This window comes from Aythya ferina (genome assembly GCF_964211825.1).
Source record: "Aythya ferina genome assembly, chromosome: 1".
Taxonomy (NCBI): domain Eukaryota; kingdom Metazoa; phylum Chordata; class Aves; order Anseriformes; family Anatidae; genus Aythya; species Aythya ferina.
The window spans coordinates 41,153,829-41,178,778 of NC_140296.1; the positions used below are offsets into that span (position 1 = coordinate 41,153,829).

General features: G+C 34.0%; 1 protein-coding gene across 1 annotated transcript in view; it reads right to left on the minus strand.

Annotated features, from left to right (window-relative positions):
- Positions 1-24,950, minus strand: part of KLHL1 (kelch like family member 1) — a 242,208-nt gene that overhangs the window by 200,195 nt on the left and 17,063 nt on the right. The gene's annotated exons all lie outside the window — the stretch shown is intronic.

The window sequence follows — 24,950 nt, forward strand, 5'->3', positions numbered from 1 at the left end:
AACAAGATGTCAGAGGTGACACTTGTGTTCTTGGTGTACTCAGTGCCTGTAAACCTCATGGGGGTGACAGGGAGCATTCCTCACAAGTGACCCAAAGGAATACTGGTGAACAGGGTAAACATTTGGGTGGTTTTGGCCAAGCAAGAGACGGGGGATACAGATCTTCACTGTTACAGGAAGATAGATCTGATATAGGGCACTAGGAACTAAGGTGTAGAGTAAATAATTCTTCTATTTGCTATTTTTTAGAAGATTTTCCGAAACTACATTAGCTTTTTTGTTCCTCTTTCTGATTTTCCCAAATCCCCAAACTGAAAGATACAGTCAGTCCAGCTACATCTGTTTCTAATTGTAACTCAGAAGGGAGAAACTTATGTATTATACATGCTTATTAAAGGATTGCTTGAATATCCATTCCTATTAGTGTTTGAAAGATATGGAAACAGAATATACAACTTTTAGTAAAGCTGAGAAGCATGATGAGCCAGAAAAGCCAACTGCAACTATTCAGTGCCATCTTACTATTGGCACTCAGTATTAACAAAAATCTGTTCTAATTCCTACTGCCACCTCCATAAAGCCTGTCCCTTAATTATTCAGATGCTCGTTAGCAAAAGTGGTGCAAAGGTGAAAACACAGAAACAGACGCAGTCACAACTTTCTGACTGGTGTACTGCTTGGTGACTTCCTACTCACCTGAGATTTCCAAAGTGCCAAAAGCAAAACTTGGAAGTTACCACCAGTTCCGATATTGTAAGTGTGAAATTGGTACAACTTTCTAGATTACACCCCCGCACTCCTTCCCCAGACGTTAGCAATGTTCCAATGACTTCTACCTAAAAAAAGAACTGGTGGGCTGGATTATTCTGTAGGATTTAAGGAGAAACTGAAAGCAGAGAATTTAAACTGATCAGATTCCATTTCATATTAAAGACATACAAAATTATAGTTAAGAACTTAAAAGTAGAAGACACTAGAATGCTTAAATGTTTAATCTGAGGCTATTGTGCATGTTATAATTTTCTCTTAAACTGAATTCAACTTATGGACAAAAAAAAAGAAAAGACAGGACAAGTGACAGTAACAGGACAGGACAGCTGCATATTGTGGGTTTCAGACATAAAATGCCGACAATAGAAAATGTAATAAATAACTCCTAAAATAAGTTAAAATAAAGACCTGGATGAGAAATATGGTGACATATATGTAATATGTAAGTAAAGAAAATTATAATGCCAGGTATAAGTTTATCTGAGAGGTATCACGGAGACCTGTGGGCCTGTAAGTAAATACTAAGGTTTACAGCATAAGAAATTAAGTGTTTCTACAGTGTGAATTGAGCTGTTTGCTCCAGAAGAAGCTAGCCATCCACAGCACAGGCAAGTCAGTCTATACCATTCATTCCAGAAATTGAGATTGTTCCCTGGGCAAAAGCCAAGGGGACCTGTGCATCTAAAGCTATAGGGAATGACCTGCTTGGAGCCAGAAAGGAAAATACCTGACCAATCAAGGACAGACTTCAGCTGTTTTGTTGTTGTTGTTGTTGATGATGATTTTTTTGTTATTGTTTGTTTTGTTTTGCTTTAACCCTCCTTTTCCCTTGGTATTTCACAATAGAAATTGAAGAGAAATGGAAAAACTAACTGGAATGATGCAAATATTAAAATGGAATAAATCTTGGAAAACCTATTTAATCATCAGCCCAGTTAGAGTTCAGTGCACCTACACAATTAGCAGAAGATGTCTGCCTAATTCTCAGAAGTTACAACTCTTCAGTGAGATGTAAAGATATCTGAAGTAATGTTTATCAGTGCTTAACTATATTTCTAGCTAAACTTGTTCCCAAAAAGGCACTGCACATCTGTTGAAATTTCTATTCTTAGTCACAGAAATTACAAATCTGGAATAGTTTGTCCTTTCTTGAATCAGTAAGAAGTTAATTCAAATTGCCTCGCATTTGCCATGGGACGTATAAATCTGTGATTATTAATTATAGCAATACTCATGGGTAATTTGCTTATGTGTTTCCATCTAAGCCTTGTGTTTCAGCACCTAGATTTCTAACCTTCCCCTCCCCTCTGTCCCCCAGTCCCCAGATACTCTAAGATCAATGTGAGATCAGGTTTTCAAACGTTTTTGGAAGACTTTAATCTTGGTATCACCTGCAGGTTGTATGCATTTATTTATTTGTTTGTTTGTTTTATTATTTTATTATTCAAGCAATTATAGTAGTGAATGAAACTGGCTTCAGGACATGACTGTGTTAAATGTCCTTCCAAAAAGCCTTTAGTAACCATTCTAGGAGTGATTTTTAAGCAGCTGAACACTCACCAGAGGCTGATTATACCTCCATCATACGTCATTAGTTCACTTATAACTGGGCTTAAGTATCAAAATCTTTCCTAGGATGTAATTCATCAGGACAGTAAATCCAACAAAGAGATTGATTAGACATGATTTATTCTTCACCTGTTGATGATAGGTTTTATCTCTTGATTCCAACCTTAGAAAATTGGTGTTTATTTATTCAGTACAGAGGTACCTCAGTGAAATTCTGTGTATGTGCTCTACATCACTTAAATCAATATAATGATGCCATCTGGATTTAATTGCCACATCACTTCTTTACTGCTTTCAAACACATGTAGTAAGAGACAGTAGTCCTTTCAAGCAACAAATTCCCATTAAATAAACTTCAGTAGTTCAGTGTCTCTTGAACATAAAAAGATCCCAACAAGATTTTGTTCCTTAGTTTTATAACCTCAAGGTATCTGAAACAAATATATAGCATGAGTGGCATACAATACACTCTTTCTCAATTAAAATAAAAATATTTCATTCACATTTCACAAAGGCCAAACCACTGTATTTATGCGTCTGTATTCTACGACTCACACAGGTTGCCTAAAACATCAGCTTTCTTGTTATAACTTAACAAAAGTTCCATAGACAGATCTGGTTATTTTAATGTAACTGTTAACCCTGCAAAAATAAATTAATATGAATATTATAACCTTAATCAATATGAAAATTAAATTTATTGTAGGGCAAAATCAAAAAAGCTCTCTATTACTCCATTACAAAATGTGTGTGTTTTAAAGCATAAATCTAGTTTCCTTGTCAGAAGAAACATGTTATAAACATTAGTTATAAGCAAAATATCAGCTTTAGCTGAATAGATTCTCAATTACTCTGAAAATAAGTTTCATTTTTATAGTCTTGATATGGTAATGTCTCATTTCTCTCCTTTTTAGATAAAAAGTTAGTTATTTTTCCTCTTCAGCACACAGTCTATGGTTCTCACTAACCTTGGCTGTTAGCATAACTTGAACTACTGGTTACTTCAGAATGTTAATGGAGCATCCAATTTAAGGTGGAGAACTTAACACATTTAAAGAAATGTATTTTGTTTCTCCTAAAGCAAAAATTAATTAATGGCTTTGCTCTCTGATGTGATTTCAGAATTTGAGCAAAATTGTAAGTAAGCATGTTATCAGAATTACTTGAATCAATATTTTCATGATTTTATTTGTTTGTTTTTTTTTCTTCTCAGTCATCCCTAGTAACTTGCCTTTCTTTATTGAATCATTATACCTAATCCACCAATTTTCACTGCTACATTTGTGCTGTATGAGCATAAATAAGAATATAGACTTTTTTTTTTTTTTTCAAAAACAGATTACAGTACAGTAGTAAAAACCAAACTGCAGAACAGGCCGTCTTTTCTTTGATATCCTGTTTTCTCTCTCTCTCTCTCTTTTTTTTTTTTTAGTTTTTATTTTTTCTTGGTAATGGGTTTTGTTTGTTTGTTTTAGTAACAGAAGCTGCTGTGTGTGTTAACAAAGGAAGGGTTTGGATTGGGTTGGGTTGGGTTGGGTTGGGTTGGGTTGGGCTGGGTTGGGTTTGTTTTGTTTTTATCATGGACAATTACATTACCCCATTATCTCTATTTAAAATACAGAAATTAGTAAAACATAATGTTGCAATCAGGTTTGTTAAATGCACTTTTCTACAGTGTATGTGTGAACAATCTGTTCACTACGCAAACACAAGATACAGTCTTACGTCCAAAATTACTCCTTGTTGGCATCTTTTTTACTCCTTGCACATAAAGATGTTGCTTTATACCAGTCTTTATACTGTAAACTAAGTTTTCAGTTCAGTTGCCCACATACAGGCATCTAAAACAATCTAAGATGCTCTCACATATCTTATTTGGTTTTCAGATGGCAACAAAAAAATATGATCTCCTGTAGATCAACCCCATGTAGGTCAACCCCATGTCAAAAACCTTTAGCCATCTTAGGGCTTCTCAAAAGACATTTATGCATGGGGAACTGATTCAAGCTATTACAGGAGTCTAGAGAACCATTCATATAGGCATTTATAGGAACTTTAGCAATGAGATGACTAGCTCTCACTTAACATATATGTTTCTCTTCTAACAACGTGTGCTTCAGTTGCTATATCACATTCAAATATCTTCATTACTGGCTCTGAAGTCAGGCAAAATGAACCCTGAAAAGATTGTGGAAATATTTAAAAATATATAAATAAGGAGTTGGAGTAGGAATTATTTTGACTATTAAATGCAAAATAAAGAGTGGAATAATATGTTTGTTTTTATATTCTTTGAATTTACTATTTAAACTGCTATAACCTACTCGTAAGTATATATTTAACATAATTAACAAACAAGAACAAAACTGAGGAGAATTAGTAGTAGGTGTATCCAGCTATGCAACAGAAATTATAAATAATGCAATATAAACTCAGAGCTTTGGCTTTGGGTGGAGCCTAAAAAAGGAATTCCACATTTCATCCTTTCCCTAAGGAAAATACTGAGTACAGCGTGCTCAGTACTTTCATACAGAGTAGTAAATGGATAAATATTCTCAAAACTGCTCACATCTCATGAATATTCCTTAAGATAAACCTCTGCTGAAGCAAAAAGGGTCCCACCAAAACTGTTATGTGGGAGTAATACTACTGTCACCTTCAATAGTTATCTGAATAAACTTAGCAAATTGTGGCCCATAAACCATCAGCTGTCTCATATAACAAGAAGTGGCAATATTATGATTTCCCATGTATCAATTTGTGGGAGTGATAAATAAATGCATACTCTAAAAGTTTAACCTCTATATCAAACTAACAAAGCTGTTTTGACTTGCTTAAAAACAACAAGAATTATGAGAAAAGCTGTAAACTTTCAAATACTTTATTCTGCTGAATGAAATATTAGTGACGCTATTTTTACAGCCTCCTAGCAGAGATGTTAGAAGAGGCTTAGATGTATCAATGTCTGCCTGCAAAAGCATATTGTGATGAATCATACAGCTGACTAAGTACAACAGCACACCATTCTTACTTAATACTCAAGGAGAAGTAGCTTAGTGACATTTTTTTTTTTTTTTTTTTTTGTAAAGAGGTATCTGCAATACTCATTGATCAATAATCCTTAAGACAAACAAACTAGTACAAGGGAAGATAGAGTTTATTTGCCTCAATCCATGAACAGGAAATTTTAAGAAATGAATTGATGGTCCTTATGCAAAGATATCCAGTATGTGACAGCTTTGAGCTATTCAGTTTAGATTCATTAAATCTGTAAAGTTTAAGTCTAAAAAAGCCTATTCAAACATTTTAAAACACTTATTTATTTGCCTATCTGTTTATACATTTTTGTTGTTGTTGTTGTTTATACTTCATGACATCACCAAACAGTGCCTTTTTAGAGTGTTGCTCTTTGGAACACTTGTGTAAGAACATAATTTTGCTTTTATATACCTTTTCCTTTGATGAGCACACAGGATCTTTTTTTTTTTTTTTTCCTAGTATTATGCTAAGAAAAAATGTTATAATTGGTAACAGCTTTTCATTATTGACACAATTGTTTCTGACTTTCCAAAACCTTACAGATTTTTCTAAATGGTTTTTGAAATTCTGAGTTACAGTCTCATTGAAAATCAACAGATTTATGCTCCTTCATTAGTAAGGCAAAAATATATACCTATTTGGATTTTCTTCCATAATAAAAATCAAGCTGTTTCTAAATGTCATTTACACTTAATCTAATATTTACAGTTAATCTGATATGGAATTCCAGTTACATCTACTTTAATGTTCTTGACATAGGTCACTCTGGAGGTGGAACAGAGGAAAGGCTAAGGGCAGACCTCATCGTTCTCTACAATTGAAAGGAATTGCACCAAGAGAGGAAATGCCTGCAAGAAGTGCTGGAACTGATTTCTCAGTCTTTCCAGATCTACACAAAGAATGCTGATTTTATACTTTTTATAGCACTACCATATATTCCTCTATTTTTCTCCTTTTTATTTTCCTTCCTTTTGACTAAGAATGCTGAAAGAGCTAGTGAGGGAAGATTTGATTCATCATACTGAATTATTAACATGTAATAGATTTAAAATTAGATAGATGACCTAGAAATACTCACCTTTTCTCTCTGCTACTACAGGAAGTTCCTGTATTCTTCATCTTTATGCCTCAGCTAAATGCCTAAAGCTTAGTGTGACTAGCTGTGGCTAGAGCCATGAATTTGCTCCATTGTGAACACAGTGGTGAGGCAGATAGGAAGGAAGTTTCTTGTACTCTCAGTTTCCTATTTGGGAGACTGGGGAACCCTAACCCTGCTTTCAGCATTTGTATTTTTTAAGCTGGAGTAGCTAGTAGGATGGAGTTAATTTCCTTCAGAGTCATTTGCATGATGATATTTTGTTTTTGTGACCAAAACAATGTTGATAACACACTATTGTCTTAGTTGTTGCTGTGCTTTCACAGAATCAGGGACTTTTCTATTTCTCACACTGCCCTGCCAGCATGGAAGCTGGGGGTGTACAAGACGATGGGAGGGGACACAGACAGGGCAGCTGACCCCAAGGGACCGATGAGATATCCTATATATCCCATTGTTGTGGTTTTACTCAGCTGGGTAGCTTGAGCCACAACAGCTCTTTCACTCCCCCTCCTCAAAGGGAAAAGGGGAGAAAATACGATGAGAAGGACTCAAGCGTTGAGATAGGGACAAGGAGATCACTCAACAATTATTGTCATGGGCAAAACAGTCTTAATATAGGGACGTTAATTAAATTTATTACCTATTACTAATAAGCTAGACTAGTGAGAAACTGAAAGCAAACAAAAAACACCTTTCCCCCATCCACCTTCTACCTACCCCCCTAAGCTGTGCAAGAAAACAGGGAATAGGGGCTGTGGTCAGTCCCTGAGGCTTCATCTCTGCTGCTCTTTCACGGTCAGATGGTCTTCACCCCTGCTACACGTGGAGTCCCTCCCATGGGAAGCCATCCTTCCCGAACTGATCCTGCGGGGGCTTCCCACAGACATCAGCTCTTCAAGAAATGCTCCAACATGACTCTGTACCACGGGGTCCATCATTCAGGAGCAAACTGCTCCAGCATGGGTCACGGGCGGCAGCTCCCCCCAGACACCCTGCTCTGTAATACACAATAAATGTTTGTTCATTGTCTTTTGTATTATAAAAACAAGGAGTTCTGTTTGAGGAACGGGAGTTGTGAAAACTCCCTGCTGAAGTAAGGAGCTGTATAATGCTTTGCTAGACACTATGAAAATTCTTTTGCTTAATGTAACAAAATAGAGAACCCCCTCCCCTTCTCTCCTTCTGCATCTCAGTAGCCTCTTTTGTTAAAAAACCACTGCTGCAAAGCTCATGTAACCATCTCCTGATAAGTTGTTAAACTAGTGTATCAACATCTTGCCTTCCTGTCTCACGCTGGGCCAACATGACCAAATAAAGAAAGAAGTTGAACCACAACGCTGAGGAAGACTACGGCCTTCATCTTCACGACCACCAGAGGGACAGAGACGACCCCCTAGCAACAGCGCGCGCAGTCGCAGAATACACCAGGATGTGCTGCGTAATCCTGAAATCACCAAGATATAAAAAGGGACCGTGGGGGGGGATGAGGTGCGCGCCGTTGGTGGAGCCGAGACTCCCTGGCCGCCCAGCGCTGTTTTGCTTGCTGTTGCTTACTCAATAAATTCCTTTCTATTATTAATGCAATGCTCTCTGAAAATTAATTAAGGGGGCAACTTATAACATGCTCCTGCATGGGCTCCTCTCCACGGGCTGCAGCTCCAGCCCGGGGCCTGCTCCTGCGGGGGCTCTCCATGGGCTGCAGCCTCCTCCAAGCCACATCCACCTGCTCCACCGGGGGCTCCTCCATGGGCTGCAGCATGGAGATCTGCTCCATGTGGGACCCATGGGCTGCAGGGGGACAGCCTGCTCCACCATGGGCCTCTCCACAGGCTGCAGTGCCTGGAGCACCGCCTGCCCTCCTGCTGCACTGACCTTAGGGTCTGCAGAGCTGGTTCTCACTCCTTCTTCTTCTAGCTGCTGTTGCATTTTTGTTTGTTTGTTTGTTGTTGTTTGTTTGTTTTGTTGTTGTTGTTTTCTTTTCCCTTTCTTAAATCTGCTCTGACAGAGGCGCAGACAACACCACTTATTGGCTTGGCTCTGGCCAGCGGTAGGTCCTTTTGGAGCTGGCTGAAACTGGGCTTTATCTAACCTGGGGTAGCTTCTGGATTCTTCTCACAGAGGACAACACTTGCAGCCCCCTGCTACCAAAACCTTGCAATGTTAACCCAATACACCCATACCATATGATGTCATGCTCAGCAGTGAAAGATGGGGAAAAAGAGGAAGGACTGGGAGGGGGAAGAAGGAAGGCAGAGTGATAGTATTTGTCCTCCCAAAAAAACATGACTTGTGTTGGAACCCTGCTTTCCTGGAAGTGGTTGAACACCTGCCTGCTGATGGGAAGTAGTGAATTTTCATTTATTTATTTATTTATTTATTTATTTCCCTAGAGCATGAAGCTTTTGCTTTACACGTCCTTATCTCAGCCCATGAGATATCTCACTTTTACCCTTCCAATTCCCTTCTCCATCTCGGGAGTGAATGGCTGCGTGGTGCTGAGCTGCCTGCTGAGGATAACCCACAACAACCCGCAAACCTACAAAAACATCTGATTTTATTGAAAACACTGAAAAGTACTGGTAACTTTTAGCACGTCTTAGACTTTTGCAAAATAATAACTTCAAGATGTACACTCATGAGTACTCTCAATGGTAAAATCTTATTTCTGTTTATAAACTGCTCTGAATATTAGTAGCTATCAAACAAAAAAAGTTATTAAAAATTAAACAATTATTTTATTCACTTTTTAACCTAACCTTTCTGCAGAGCTTTCATGAAGAAGACTGGCTTTTCCAGTTCTGTTTTGTTCAGCATTCTGATGTGGTAAGTAAAATATCACTTTCTATTTCTGTGGCCAAAAAATAAAATATATATATATTGTATATATATTTATTTATATATATACGTTATTTTTTTTTGTAAGAATCTAGTTTAGAAAGAATGGTAGATGTTTAGTTTTTGTTGTGTGTTTTTTTTTTGTTTGTTTGTTTGTTTTTTTCCCTGTGAACTGGTAACAAGAAACTAAAATAAAGATTTCAGTGCTGTAAACTCCTATTAAGAAAAACAAATACACTCACATAAATTGGTGGAACTTAAACATTAAATTTTCAGCAAGATGTTTCCTGAATGAAGTTTTAGACTTGCTCTTCTGGCAAGAGAAAAAACTTTTCTGATTTCTGATTTATTTTCAGTGATGACCACGAAAGGTGTATGTAGTTAACATAAATACCAAGAAAATACTCTGTGGGAGAGATAAGTGTTTTTACTTACTGGAATTCACAGCATCTGAGTCTGTCCAAAATATGAGAACATCTACTTACTATATGAAATAATTATAAAGATGATTTTCTTTCTTTTAAACAATTTGAAGTTAAGAAAAATAAATAATCAGATTAGATACACTTCAACAAATCAAAGTGTATTTGTTTATGCAGTGCAGAACAGTGTGGTGCAGATTTCTCCAAGTTAGTATTGTTCAAGTTGCCATTAGCTGTTCACATGCTTTTAAACTAAGAAACAATAGGTAGGAATAAATCTGTCCTTGAAACCAGATTTACACCAGCCAAACCACTGTTTTCAAGATCAGCGGTCACTGTTCTCCTAAACAGTTATTTGGCATTGCCAAATAACTTTATTTCCCAAGTAACCCACTACTCTACTAAAACTACCATTATATACAACCACAAAACTCAGCAGACTATCTACAAAACCATGAATCATCAAGTAGTGTGCAAACAGATCTTCAGACACCTCCTCTGCACAGATGAAAATATTCACTGCATATTAACATTACACAAAGAATTTGTATCTTTTTTTTTTTTTCCAGATCTGAATTGTATGTTTGAATAAGTTACACAATTGCACACTGAATACTTGCTGTGTATAGACATAAAAAGGTTGGTAAAAACAAACTTCCTGTTGAATTTCCTAATCTCAAATTGACACATTTCAAACAGAAATAGGTATAGAGCACTGACATCCCATAATAGAAGACTATACCTTAAATTATTTTTTCATACAATTCCATCATACATTCAGACTATGATGACATTCAGTATGTTGATCACTTTCCATAGATGAACAAATACCAGACACAGAGTTTTAACAATGCTCATAACGTGTGGCAGACTCTCTGATAGAGCAGTACACAAATGTTATAGGTGTTCATTCCAAATCCTATATATTCTGTCAACGATTTAGAAGAAACTGTTGTTGAATCCTATTAACATCTACCTAACACAGTGAACTTACACAACTATTAAAGGACATTATCTAGTTACCAATAAGAGAAATGGTGTTTTTTGTTTGTTTGTTTGTTTTTCTGTTTTGTTTCTAATAACAGCTATTTTTCTTAATCCTCATCTTCATAGGACATCTAGAAAATACCTTCAGAAGGCAAGTCTTAAAACTCAGATACTTAAATATATTCAATATAAAAACAAAAAACAAAAAAGGTTTCAAGGAACATGTTTGATCTTGTACTGCATTACATTTCTCCATCTTTTATGTGTCTTATTCATGGTTACCTTTCTGTTTCATCTTCCCATCTTCCTATTTGTGTCCCACGAGGACTAGCAATTTCATTCGCTCTTTCAGTGCAGAAAATCTGTTCCTTCAGTACTAAAACTGCCCCTCACCCCAATCCCCTTGAGTATTGTAATTCACACAATTATTTAAGAATTGCTATGCATACTCTATTTTTTTTTTTTTTTGCTTCTAGAAAAATCTGCAAGAGGGACCACATGCCAGAAGGCTTCTTAATTTTATCCATCTGTATTAGTTAATAATGCTCCTAAAAGTAGCTCCCAGTTAATAACAGATTAAGTACCATTTGGCAAACATTATCTTTCATGAGTAACTCCAGACTACATTCATACAGGAATATTCCATAATATTTTCCAAACTCTCTGCTGATGTTAAGAGAATATATATGGAAGAAATATGAGAAAATAAATTATTAACTATAACACATTTATAAAACTGCCACATTTCTTTAAGCTCTCCACCTCCCTCATGAAACAAAACAAAAAAGTATCATTACACTTTACAAAAAGCAAATAAGCCTTTAGTATCTCTTCCCTATTAGTGTGAGATTTTATGACAGGCTCTGAGATTTTATGATAAGCTCTTAGTCAACTCCACTGATTTCAGACCATGAACCACAATATCCTCAGATCAGTTTACAGATGAAATTTTATGACTAGGAAAGGTTCAGTTCATCTGAACCTTTCATATACCAAATTATGGAAATGAAGACTCATTTGCTTCCTTCAGGGCTGTCCAGCAGTTCTAAGCATCTTATTAGACAAGTACTAGAAAAAAAAAAAGTTTCTAAAACGATCTCAAAAAAATTTACCTAAATGATGCTGTAAGACTTATGTTGTAAAAAGAAGATGTTACTATCTGAAAAAAAAATGCAGCTTAACTAAATTTCAGAAGGTAATATAGAGCAATGTAAAACAAACAAACAAACAAACAAATAAACAAACAAAAACAGCATAGAATACATAGAAACATCAATATTTTCTTAAGTTATTAGTGCGCTTTTATGGAGTAAGCACACACTTAGAAACATATACCATGTCTGATTGGTTTCTTAACAATTTTGGTTGATTGCTCCACTTAGTATATTGTAAATAATATAGCAATAGAAAATGCAATGCAATGCAATGCAATACAATACAATAAAGTAATAGTATTGTAGATGGAACATAACCTTTATCAGATTAAAGTCAAGCTTCTGCTTTTAATAGCAGTGGTTGGCTGCCTTAAATTCATAAAATAATATTTTTATGTGATTCAAAACAATTGGCATGTTATTTCCACACATTCTAATTTATTATTTAAACTTGAATGTTTCAAAATGTCATAAACGCTATATGACAAATGACATAAATATTTAGAAATATTTTCATATGTGCAGTACACATGTTGATATCAATTACTACATAAAATAGACATTTTCCAATATTTTCTGGATATATCTCTCACTTTTAAAACACAAATATTTTAAAATATGAAACAAATTTTGAAGTAATAGTGTTCACTCACTATTTTGAAGCAATGAAGCTCTGTAGATAGAGAGGAATCCTTAGTTCAAGTTTTATTTCTTTTCATTATAAACTGTCTTCAATATAAGCTTTAAAAGGCTCATGGGACTTTTTGCATTAAGTGTTAACAATCTTTTTTACCAATTACAGTGAGCATTCTATAGTATTATTGCATTGCATAACTTTCAAAAATAGTTTTGACTATAATTGATTCACTTTTCCAGGTTATTGGTTATTGGATTTACTTGTATTTTCAAGTATTCTCCACAAGACTAAATGGGGCTGTTGAATTTCCTCTTCATTAGCATTCCATGTCTCTATTTTCTTTCAGTGGAGGGAACCACAGAATCACAGAACAGTTGAGGTTGGAAGGGATCTCTGGAGATCATCTAGTCTAAACCCACTTCAAATTTCCCATTGAAATCTCATTGAAATCACATATAGAGTGAAAAGATATGATCTGACCATATATATACATATGGATGCACATATATGTTACAGAAAATTATAGAATCATCGTATAAAGGTTTCAGCTGGAAGGGACCATAGACATCATCTAGTTCTAGCCCCCCTGCAGTGAGCAGGGACACATTCCACTAGATCAACTAGATCTAGATATATGTAGCTAGAAAAGCAAAATTATTTTTATTGATGTTATTGCCTATGCAACAACACATACTTCATGTAAGCCATCATCACTGTATTATGGTAGACATAACAGGTTTCTCAGACCTGGATCATATCGTAGTCTGGGAAGATGTACATTCCAAAAGGTATCAGAATGGTGCAGTTGGTGGAAAATACCAAAATTGCCTTATCTGAATCATAACTATGATGGAAAGGTAGTGACTAAAAGTCATTTGTCTATAGTGGTCCTAAGTGAGGAGCCCTTTGAGCTCTCCAGGGATCACAGCTCCCCATGACCCTTGATCTACCTCTGAGCTGGGATGCTTCTCAGGGTAGATTCCTCAAGGTTCAAAGATCATTCATTGTACATGCTGATGTAGGAGAGACCTTGGAACAGGCTGCCCAGGGAAATGGTGGAGTCACCATCCCTGGAAGTCTTTAAAAGACGTTTAGATGTAGAGCTTAGGTATATGGTTTAGTGGGGACTGTTAGCGTTAGGTCAGAGGTTGGACTCGATGATCTTGAGGTCTCTTCCAACCTAGAGATTCTGTGATTCTGTGATTCTGTGAAGGGTATGTAATTCATCAGAAAAGGGGGGGGGGAGTTTGTAAGTGCATGACTGAACATTACCCCACCCAATTATATAATAATACCCTGCAGTAAGTTTTGTGTGAACTTTGCCATTTTTGAATCTTCAACTGAGTCACTGTTTTGATTGTAGGAAATTCCATTGAATCATGTTAAATTGGCTTATGATTAAGTACTGTTAAGAATCATACAATGTAATCTTGTGATTTACCATAAAAAATATTAATAAATCCTAAATTGTTGCTAAATCAAAGTTGTGTAAAAATCTATCTGTGACAGTCAGTATGATTATTTCCTAGTAGGTGCTTATAATGACTGTGAGGCACTGGAACAGGTTGCCCAGAGAGGATGTGGATGCCCCATCCCTGGAGGTGTTCCAGACCAGGTTAAATGAAGCCATGAGCAACCTGACCTAGTGGGTGACATCTCTGCCTGTGGCAGGGGGGTAGTTCCAAAATCACATCTTTGAGATCCCTTCCAACCCAAGCCATTCTAAGATTCTATGATATGAAACTGAGCAGAAAGGGAGCTGAGATAAGATAGTTGTCTAATTATGCACTTAATTCGGTCTATTATGTTTATGGAGATCTTCACATTCTTTAGTCTAAAAATAGTACAGCATAAATAGTAATAATTAAAAAAAAAAAAAAAAAGCGAAAAACAAGGGCACACTTTCATAAATAAACCAGAGATCCCTTTAAGATTTACCAAACTAAGACCTGAAAGGAAATTGTGATGTCTTTTTATTAAATATTTTTTACAATTTGTCTAAAAAATAACAGAGCAAAATCTCAGTCACAGAATTCATTAGTGTCAACTCCATCACATCACAAGTTCATGTAATTCTATCATTGTTTATCAGTTACTACATTATGCAAACATACATATGGACATTAATAATCAAAGTAGCTGAACTGTTCTCTTCAAAAGGTAGAATCTGGTTCTCATTCTATTTTCCTGGAATTGTAAGAGAAATTAGAAGCTTCCAGAAGACTAAGAAGCCAATGTTGTTAAGCAGTAATATCTATCAGAATTCTGACACTAAAGCTGGCTTCTTTCTGTTAATCAAATGAGTCAGGAGATAAAATAATAATAATTAAAACAAACAAAAAGAATTTGGACACCCAACCTACTGCAATAGTCACACAATTTCTGATTGTATATCCTGAGCTTGGTCTCTCCTGAACATTGGCATTTATCTTAGGAGATAGTGTACTTTAGTAGATCTTTTGTAAGAAGAATAACCAAGTGCTGAGGACATTTAAATAGTATTTAAATACCTCCCATTTTCCTCCCTTCTTGTTCTTTCCAGAAGTTGTTGTATTATGTAGAGTAATGTAAAATCGTGAAGAAGTTTTATTTTGTAAATAATAGCACAACTTCAAATTCACTGAGCATCAAATGATCTATATGTGAGATATCACACTCTTTCCTTGTCAGTATCATGTATTAAGGGTGTTTGCTGAGCCTTCAGCAGTCATTACTAATGAATGTCCAATGACAGAAAGTAAATGTATATATATTTGGATTTACTTACAAGAAATCAAGTCTTCATTTACATCATGTCTCTCACTTTGCCAGACATACTGATTATGCTAGACAAAAAAAAAAAGAAAAAAAAATCTTTCCTCCAATTCTTTTTATTATTATTATTGTTATGAATTGATATTTTTGGTGCCTTTAAGAAAGCTTGACAGAACGAATGTAAGAACCTTCCAGTTTTGTGTGCTTGTATGTCTGTTACCTTTTTTTTTTTTTTTCCAGCCACACTGATTCAAAGTAAAAACAATAACACTAGCAGAAACCAAGAAATTGATAGCAGAAATACTGTAATACCATATACTGAAAGGATGAATCATACCCGAAAAGAAACTTCAGATAGATATGCATTTATCAAGGTTTAAAAATACAGAAAATCTAATGCTTCACTCAGTTATTTTTTTTCATTTTCTATTTGTAACAATGTTCAGCCACAGAGAACATGTATGTTCTCTGACCAGATGTCTTTTTACTGGAAAAAAATCTGATAAGCTGTCACAAAACAAAATCGTTAATATAAAAGGTTTGGAAATAACTCTATGCACTAGAAAATAATAAATTGTCTGGACAATTTGATGTTCACCCATGAATTTTTACAAAATGCATAAAGAAGTGCTAAACTTAGTTCTGTAGCTCTCTATAAGCTCTTGTTTAAATCAGCTGTGGTATTAGAAAGACAGTAGCTATTCATGTGACACCAACTTTAAAAGGATCTCTAACCATTGTATAATTTGAATTTCAGGGACATTGATAGAAAAATAAAATAAAGAATGTCATTAATATATGTATGAATACATGCAGTATTTACATGTTAGTTTGAAGTATCAAACTAGCTTCTGTAGAAGCAGTAATGCTCTTACAAGTTTCACTTCGGTATTTTGAAGGAATCAGCACGTATATTATTGTTATGAGCAATGTATACTCTGTTTTCTGATAAATATTTTTTTACTTCTTCCATCAAAGTCTCTGAAAGAACCTGTCTACTTAGAAAAGAAGAAGAGCTTTAGTGAATTAATAACTAGCTAAAAGATGGAAAAAGGACTGGAATAATTGGTTTTTTATATTGAAGAGTCCTTTACAGGGAGAAACATCCCCGAAGAACCTGTGTTGCTGGTTTTGTTGTTAGCTATTTAGCAATGAAAAATGAGAATGAAAAATCTTTGATTTAAATTACTAAGTCTAATATAATCATACAGATGTAAGAAAGACCTCACTAAATGACTGAGAAATATATTTCACTGTTAATAAAATTAGATTATATTCAGTGTTGATAATTTTAAGAGTCAAGGAGATAGGAGAAAATTCCAAGCACATAAAAAGTAATAAACTATAAATTGGCTATTATTTGGCTATTATTCCTGAGGAAAAAAATCTCAATTAATTGTGACTAATTTTCCAAATGAAGTCATTAGAATACCAAAGAATATTAAAAAGGGAAACTTCAATTTATTATTATGAAAGAACCTGCAATCAAATAACATTTTGTTAAGATGTTATGCCAACTATATTTCAATACTACATTTGTTTGCCAAAAATCTGCCAGAATGCTTTTAACTTCTCAAAAAGGTGCTGTTATAATGATTTAATTTTAATCCTCTTCTTTGTTTTACCATGCTGATTTTACTTTCATAATATATATATTTTTAATCCTAGTTACAAAATACAGGCACAGGGTTGTTGTTGTTGTTTGCTTGTTTTCTGAGAACTTCTCAGCATCTTTGTTCTGCAAGAATGGAAAATTGACCTTTGTATACCATAGCATACCACCACACTGATTGGATTTAACAGAAATATTTCTTATAATCATCTCTTGAATTACATGCTATAGATTAAAGGTGATGCAGAGCAGATGCATTGGCTTACATCTTATCTCTAGTTCTGTTGTTTATTCCTTTAATAAATCAGTTATACATACACTCCTTCCAGATGTAAAATGAAGAGTCATTTTTTTTGTAATTTTACTTAATCAAATCTTCAGAATGTGAAATTTTGCATGAAAATGTGTATGCAACCAAATTAGAACCAGACCTTTATAAAAGAAAAAGCAATGCACAGAAGCTTTGCACGGTTTCAGTAATTTAGGCAACTGTTGCCTTCACAAAAAAAAAAAAAAAATTAAATTAAAAAATCAGTAGAGACTTCATGAATACTCTTAAAGACTGAAACAGTTTGTGGTTCTCTGATTTACTTGGGGGAAATTTAGTACTATAATTTTCTGCAGAGGGTATACTCTTCTATTCTTCATTACAGCACAGTATATACTACAGCCATTAATTGGACTATACTACAGCCATTAATTGGACTTAATAGGAAGACTGACTCGGGTCATTTGTCATGACTGAGATCTTATTATGTTTGCAGTTTATGAAGTATTATTTTCATGAGGCAACAATAGCAATATAGCATAATGCTGCGGAATGAGAAGAAAAATGAGAGAAAGGGACAGGAAAGGGAGGGAAGGAAGGAGGGAGGGATGGTGGGATGGAAGGAGAGAAAGAAGGATGGAGGGATGGAGGGATGAAGGGATGAAGGGATGGAGGGAAGGAAGGAAGGAAGGAAGGAAGGAAGGAAGGAAGGGAGGGAGGGAGGGAGGGAGGGAGGGAGGGAGGGAGGATTGGGAAGTTAGTTCATTTGTTCTTAAAACAACTCAGTGCATAGTCAGTGGATAGGTGATCTGTATTTCACACAGCCGTAAACTACAGAGCAATTGGTACATAAAGAGGAAGCAAAGACAAATCAAAACAAAATGTCTCTCATTTCATTCCCTGAAGCTATTTCTAAGTTGAGGATTGGAAATGAAAACATTGGATACCATCAATCACACTAGTTAAGCAAGCTTTTATTAATAGAGTACCATGAAACAGGGTTTTAAGCAGTTTTCTTGTGGCTAGCAGAACTTTACATAAACTTACTAAACTACCCCATACAACTGTGACTAAAATACACTTTGAACCAGGAATGATTCTTTGTATGAACTTCCTTAGAAGTTTTCTCGTTGTTTAATTTTAGTGGGATTACTGCAGCCAAGCAATATGGTATAGTCAGTTAGAATTACCTGAAAACTAATTCAAGTAATGCTATTTAATTCCCACATTAAAATAGGGCTTACAAAAACTTTAATCTGAAATACATATCAATCATTTCCCTCTTACATATTTTCTTTTAAAATACTTTACTGAAGGCAAAGCTTTCACCAATTATTATTTCAAACTGCACTTATCCCTTGAGTGATGATGTTTTTAATTGACATCAGAAGCGTGCATACTAAAAATATAAAGATCTGCAAACATTTAATGCTATGCTTGGAAATAAAAAAGTAACATTTTCCAAAGGTTATAACTAACCTTTTGATGATCCTTTTGTTAAAATAAAAACAAAAACAAACAAACAAACAAACAAACAAACAAAAAACAAAAAAAAAAACACAAAGGGTGACACTAAAGCTGGTTCTTGTAACATGAAATATTTACAAATGACTTCAGTGCTTTCTTCTTTGTGCTAAAGAACCCCTTTCAGAACATTCTTATTCAGCAACTATCTTCTGCTGAAGTATTAAACTTTTATATCAGAGTTAAACTTTTATAAGGTTTAAGGTTATAAAATATTAAGACAAGAGTAGAGCTTGTGATGTGTTCTGTTTAAAGAAGAGCAAGTATATCTACCAAAAAGGAGAGAAATGCACATTTTATTACATTATTTGCTTGACAGTGATGCTTTTCTGATTCTTTTTTTTCCTTACATATATATGTATTCACATTATTCATACTTGGTTTTGGTATATGCTTGACAGAAGAAAAAAAGAGGAAAATAAACTTTGAGTTCTAAAAAAAATAAAATTATTACAAACATTATTTTAAACTTACAATTAGTTGGTCTTGACTAATCCAAGAATTTGACCAGGCACTACTGGTTACTAGGGGTCAAATGTATTTTAGCCACAATTAATAGCCAAATTGTCAACAGCTATGCAACATTCTAAGACTTGACTTCCGTTTCAATGCATCTTGCCTGAATTCAGACATGTTCATCCACAATACCTCCATGTGAAATTCTTATACACACCTCTTAAGCACTTTCAAAAATAATACAAATGTAAATGTTTCAGTCATGTTAGAAAATTAAATAATAATATTAAAAAATAAAAATGATAAAAAATTACCTTCTCCTTAAGTAAACAAATGTGTATTGGATTACAAGTGTCACTTTCAATAGCAAAGGTAGCTTTAAAATTATTTACTTTCTGAATTTTCGTTTTTTATTGCAATTTTTATAGTTTGCAGAATTTTCATTATAAAATCATCTGTATTGTGTATTTTCATTATAAAATCATCTGTATTGTGTAATTCTTGTCCTCTACCGTCTTTTTATTATAGCTTTCTGCAAATGGATTTAGATTTTTATCCTAAAGTCTTCTTTGTTCTAGTAGTAATTGTAAGTTCAAGTAACTATGTGAAAGACAGCAATTAGAGACTATTATTTACTTCTGCTGTTGCAAGTATGTATGTATATTCCGTTTTAATTAATTTTTCCTACTATTTTATGTTAAGCTGATCATGTTCACTTTACCTTCCCAGTAATAAAAGCACATTAGAAAAGTAAAATTAATATTCTGCCTTGCCCTGGTCTACTCTGTACTATTCTGTAAATAGAGAGCTTAGGGTGGGCACTGTAGACATCTAGGCCGTTCCATTTCACTGAAGACATCTGATCATCTCACATACAACATCTTAACCATGACTTACTTGCAAGTGTCCATCTCTCTTAATTGGCTGTAAAGACAACAGAGGAAGATGCACCAAAATAAGTCATTTCAGTGAAATGAACTGAGATTCTCTATAGTGAATAGTGATCCTGCTTCCCGTGTAATATGAGAACCTAAAAATGCCTCTTAACACACAACTGAAGTTTCAGTTTCTCACCAAAATCAATATTCTGCTTCATACCTGAGAATCTTCAAAGCAGACCTGTTTGTCTTCCCAGCAAAATAATAAATATAATACCTTTAGACAATCCTGGTTTATTTCCAGACCACCACTGTGGAGCCCTTCATAGCAAATTTTGGAGCAAACATGATCATCATTTCCAAGTCCAGCTTTTTTCAGGTAACTTTTCAGATCCACACATGCTAAGCTAGATGCAAATGAAAAATAGTGGCTAGTACAAGACAACTAATGTTTTTCATTTTACTGTTTTATTGAATAAACTGAAACTCTTACCATTTAAAATGTTCAGTCTTAGCATATGGACAGATGGTAGCAAGGGAACAAGTTGACCTATCTTAAGTTATTACTGTTTCTCAGCTGATATACAATAACTGCCCCTGCAAATGCTCTTAGATTGATGTATCTATAAAGCAAAATGAATTAAACTGCCATAAAGACAGCAGCTATTATAGCTATCCTTATAGCTATATCCTTATAGCTATTTTTTTCAATTATTTTATTTTATAGTTTCTCAGATCTTTTTTTTTCTTTCTTTTTTTTTTTTCAGTTAAAAAATCTTTAGAGTAATTTACAGTTACTTCCAAATTAAAGGATCAGAGTTCCAATAATTACCAGTGCATTCAGGGAGGCTAGTTTTTAACCAAGACTTGGTTGTTAATATTCCAATTAATAGTTTAGACTCTTCTATACACATGGAAAATCATACTAATAAAATTAACAAGTAATCTTCACCAGAAATAACAGGGCTTGACTTCTTATCCATATCCATATCCATATCCATATCCATATCCATATCCATATCCATATCCATATCCATATCCATATCCATATCCATATCCATATCCATATCCATATCCACATATATATTTTTTTTCTTGCTATCTATAACAAGATTTTCTGTTCATCTTTTCATAGATACATGCTGTCCTTTCACAGAGCACTTTGGTGGTGGTATGCTGGCTGCCATGTTCAAATGAAGTGTTCTGCAAAACTTATGGGAATATAATTAATTTGGGTACATATTCCAATACATCACATTTTGCTGATGTGATACTCACAGAAGGTTGGGTTGCAAGAGATACAACACAAATTTATATTGAGATGGTACTGAGAAGGGGCATCAACCTTAAATATGCACATACAGATGTTCATGGATTACAGTATTATGCTCTTATTTTCATTTTATAAAGTTATCTTGTTAACTTTAATTTTGTGGTGCATCTAAAGCAAGTTAACAGTACTTGAGTAAAAGTAACCTAGTTTCATCCAAATACTTGAATGTCAGAACCCCTATCACTTGCATAACCATTTGAAGCTATCTTTGGACTGTATATTCACAAATATCTTCTTTTACTTATTTAACTAATGCACATACTTTCATCACACAGAGAACTCCTTTTGAGCAGCATATGCCACATTCTCTTTGCCCAGATAAGCCCAGATAAACTGTATACAATTGTTAGGCCCATTAGGTTGGCTAGATGACCACTGGACCGGATGTCTTAATTTAGATGAATAAAAGTAAATTGGAAAAATTTATTAGTAAATGAATGTATCATTATGAAAACAAGCCTCAGATAGCTCCACTTACATTAATTGCCTGTGTTTAATCCAAGAAACATTGGCAAAGTTGATAAATCATTTTGGAACTGATAATTCAACAGACAATAATAATACTATGAAAAAGTAGATCAAACAGGGTTACTGAAAATTTCGTACTATTCCTCTTGCCATTCTCCAATGTATGCCATTTCTCCTACATTTTCTAATTATAATATAATATCTAATATTTTTTATTTTATTCTCAGCAACTAGTTTTATAAAGTTCAGTTAAATTTATTTCTAATGCAATGTAGAGATTTAAAAAGAAATGTCATTTTAAAAGGTCATATGGCAGGGACAATAGATAGCATGCAACTAAAGGCTTAGCAGAGTACAGCTCTTTTGCCCCTATTAAGCTTTTAACAAAAGTGATATTTTCTGACACTATATTTTACTGGGTACTTTTTAGCAGTAAGGGATAATAGGCTTGAAATATTATGTTGATAGTAAACTATAACCTATAATTTAAGAATAATTAAAGATATTTGTTAAAAGGGCTTCCATCTGAAGCTAATTATCCTTGGATCCAAATCCTTGGATGTTGTCAATGATATACCATAAACATAGGATTCTAAAAAAACAAAACAAAACAAAACAAAACAAAAAAAAAAAACAGGAAACTACTAAGATAATCATATGCAAGTAAGAGTGTCTATCAACAACAAAAATACATATACATTTTGAAAATATTCATGCCATGGTGAAATTCCAACAAATAGGATGTGTGATCTCAAAATTAGAAAAAATATTTGTTTTCCTTCTTCTCTAAACTTGTGACCATCTCTTCAACCATTTTGATGAGATTTTGAGATTAATAATTTATATGAATTATTTGAGATTATAATTTACCACATATGACAACACATTCAGAACCTTGAAAATTTGATAAACCAGCATTCAAATGAGTAAGTAAGAAGTCCTGATCAGTTCAATTCACTTAATTCAATTAATTTAGTACTAATTTTTGTAACACTCTTTCAACTGTTTTATTTAATAATGATCTTTGAAGTAAAAATGTTACTGAAAGCAGATTTTTTTAATATTCTGATGCATCAATAATTTTGAAAATATCTTTAATTTTTCATTTTAAATCAATAAATCATCATCATAAATCAGTCCTTCCTATTTATTTCTTTTTGTAAAACTTCATTTTCTTGCAAGAATGTTTTCATAGAAGATTCATTATGATCTCTGGTTTAGTGCAAAAAAAAAAAAAAAAAGAAAAGAAACACCAAATCTTTTTGTCTGACCCTTCCACAGTGAACAGATTTGGACTACAATGATCACACTGTAGAGTCGAGAATATATTTTTTTTTCCCTTTTAACCAATTTTTTTCTCCCTTATATTTCATAAAAGCCTGAAGGAACTTCCTACAGCAAGGATTTATTTTAAAAGTCTGCTTAAAAATGAGACATTATTATTTAAATTAATGTAAAAAATACTTTGAGAGGTAAAGCTTTTTTCATATCATGTGTTATCACCTATTACAAAATGAACCTTATAAGGCTTTTTTTTTTTTTTTTTTTTTTTTTTTTTTTTTTTTTTTGCCAGGAAATATGCTTTTAAACTTAATAGCATATAGTTGTTCCCCCTCTACACACTCCCCCCACACCAGCCCTCCTCCCCTCCCCCCAGTCTAACTATTTTACTTTGACAGCTGTAAATTTACTAGAAGATATAAAGAATGTATCTGAAGCTCCTGCTTCAGATTTATGGTATGTTATATGGTGTTTTCCAATTTCCAAAAGAAAAATGTACTTTTTCTGAGCTCCACCAGAGTCTACCCCAATGTATTTTTAGACAAAAAGGCAACATTATTATTTTTATGCTTGTTTTTCAGGAAAAAAAAAAAGTAATTAAAAAATATTTTAAAATAAATAAATAAATACAGTTAGTAAACTATTACTTAAAACCCATCTCTTTAGCATTTAAATATTGTCAAAAGGCATAATCAAGAAAAAAAAATCATATAGTAAACTGAAGGATTCTTTTCTAGGCAGTAGCTACATCCAAAAAGATTTAGAAATCTGTTGAACAGAACGATGTTCTGGCTCAAAGAACAATGTTTGGGACATATAATCACAAGAACGTGACCTTTGAATAGAGAGGCAGCATTGCTTCTGAAATTAGTATTGTTAATGGTTTCCTAGCTTTTCTCTATATACTTATATACACAGATACATACAAATGTGCATATGTTGAAATAGATAGATTCCTCACCTTGCAACACAAAAAAAAAAAAAAAAAAAACACACATATTATTTTTTTGCTTTATTTAGGCCATCATACTTTTCTTCAAAACTTTTAGCAACGTTATCTGCATATTAGTCAAAGCGCCTATCATCTGTTTGTAGCAGAATGCACACACCATCTGTTGCTCCTTTTTTGTTTTTCAACTGCTGTTTTCATATGCTAACATAAAAAGTAAAACAAATCAAAATAAAAATCCTGAAGTGTATTTGAGCTTCTCCTACCATGCAGTAATCATAGGAGACTCCGTTAAAAAAAAAAAAAAAAAAAATCATATGCTCATATGCCTTGCCATCCCATCCCTTTGTTATAATAGTTACTCTGTAAGAGGAAAAAAAAAAAAAAAAAAAAAAAGGTTCTTCCCAAAATTCACCCTTGAGATTAAATTGAGATTAATCTTGCTATTTTCAGTTTTGCGTATGTTAAACTTTGCATTGATCTTTCCAAAATGTTTTTGTGTCATGCACAATTCCAATACCAGAGATTTAAGAAACTTCTCTATCAGTTCTTAATCACTGAGATTTGGAAGGAAACCTTCCAATGATTTCTCTTTTGAAAGGAAACTTCAGAAGACAGTTCATAAGGCAACACAAATACCTTCCTTTCATAATTGTTCTCTTTCTTTTTTCCTACATAATTTCCAAGCACCACTACAAAGGAAACAGGACACTTCAGACAGCAGTCTCCCTGAGACTGCTTTGGTGTTTGGTTCTGCAAGTTACATTCGCAATGCTGTGCACTCTCTTATTAAGAGAGTATTAAGAGCCTAGCACATAAAAAGATCTACAGTCAACTGTGAGCTTTGGTAATGCTTGCCTGTGATAAAGAGTAATAAACCTAAGAAGTTAGATGCTGGCAAGATAGGTGGTACT